Genomic DNA, 1980 nt, shown 5'->3' with positions numbered 1-1980 from the left:
ATATATATATATATATATATATATATATATATATATATACACATATATGTATATATATATAATCTATGCATATACACACAGAAATACATATACTTCTGTGTGCGTATATATATGCATATATACATATGTACATGCACACACACACACACACACGCACACAAACACACACATGTGAACGGAAATAACACCACAAGCAAAGTCCCAATTAATCGGTAGGTAAAAGAAGCAGGTAAAATGTCACATCTAATTTAAATATCATAAAGAGTATTTAAATAATTAAACAAATAATTTATTACGTCACTTATTAACTAACAATATACGAGTTGTGTATAATGACAATCCAATTTGCATCTTGGTGAACAAATAATGATTTTTTTTATTCAATAATTCACATGAAATAACCTCTCTTTAAGATTTTTACGAGTGATTGTGATATAACTTTTCAGTAACTTTGTTTTTGGCGCCATTTCTACCTGGATTCATGTATGCATGTGTGTGTGTGTGTGTGAGCGAGTGTACACACATGACGCGCGCGCGTACACACACACACATACAGGTAGATATGTGTGCCTGTATGTATGTGTGTACGTGTGTTTTTATGTATGTATGCATGTCTGTAGGTATTTATTTGTGTTCATGTTTGCCGGAGCTGATGGTGTATAAGCTAAAAGGTAATCAATAAACGCGGTAGAGTTTGTCTATAGATGTTTCTACAAACATGTAAAAAAAAATCCTCTCTCCTATGTAATTTCTATACAATTCTCTAACGTCTTCTACGTCAGCTACATATGTCTTTCGACTGCATTCATTTATGGAGCTATGTTTACTTTGTAAATAACAGTGCAACGAAAGGCTTACAGAAAATCCCTTTAAAACAACACTATCACAACATATGTATACATCCAGGCACTCGAAAAGACTTCTCACCACCTTCCTCTCCAGATACATCTGGAATATAACGGATGTTAATGCTAGTAATTATAAAATGCATTGTTATGCATCACACTAGATTAATTCTCCTAGAAGTTGTGACTTGTGTCTCTCGGAGAGTTATTGGTGTATTCTTTCAGACATTCACATCGATAACTATTGAGAGTTTTCCCAATCTTACAAGGAAAAGATAAAATAGTTTATTTCCAATATAATGGAACCGACATATACTGAAAATGGTGATATACTGAGAAAGAAAGGCGTTTTAGTTAAACAGCACTGAATCTACCTCAGCGATGGCGTCCTCCGTTGCATTTTGCGTTTTACGCATTATACTGAAGAAATGAAAATACTATGTTCTGCTTGCAGATAAATGAATATGTCACGTGTTCTGCTTATAATTGCATAGATAATTATGTGTCGCATTTTTAAAGGCTTTGGAAATGAGTCAAGTTTCGATCAATAACCATATTTCCGGCTGTTTGCGATTTTTCAACAATTCAAGAAACTTTGACTTCTAATAATAATAGACAGGTCTTAGAGAATGTCAGAACGCTTATATTCTGGGATATGTCGATTCACTCATTGAAGAATATAGATACCAAAGAAGTAGGCACTATTGTCAAGGACGAGCAGGCAAAGAAATGCCTACCAATCGATTTATAATCCTAAAGAGGATAATATACTGCTAAAATAAATGGAGAAGTGATCTACGTGTAAAGATCTGGAAATAGAGATCAACAGAACGTGGAGGCGGGAAAACAAACACAACTGAAAACAATACCTCCTATTTCTACTCTAGGCACGAGGTCTTGAAAATGTTTTGTGGGAAGGGGTTAAGTCGATTACATCGACCCCAGTACGTAACTGGTACTTATTTCATCGACTCCGAAGGGATGAAAGACAAAGTCAACCTCGGCGGAATTTGAACTCAGAACGTAAAGACTGTTGAAATACCACAAAGCATTTCGCCCGGTGTGCTAACGATTCAGCCAGTTCGTCGCCTAATAATAATAATAATAATAATAATAATAATAATAATAATAATAA

Source organism: Octopus bimaculoides, chromosome 12, assembly GCF_001194135.2.
Source record: "Octopus bimaculoides isolate UCB-OBI-ISO-001 chromosome 12, ASM119413v2, whole genome shotgun sequence".
Taxonomy (NCBI): domain Eukaryota; kingdom Metazoa; phylum Mollusca; class Cephalopoda; order Octopoda; family Octopodidae; genus Octopus; species Octopus bimaculoides.
Note: the sequence above shows the minus strand (reverse complement) of the source record.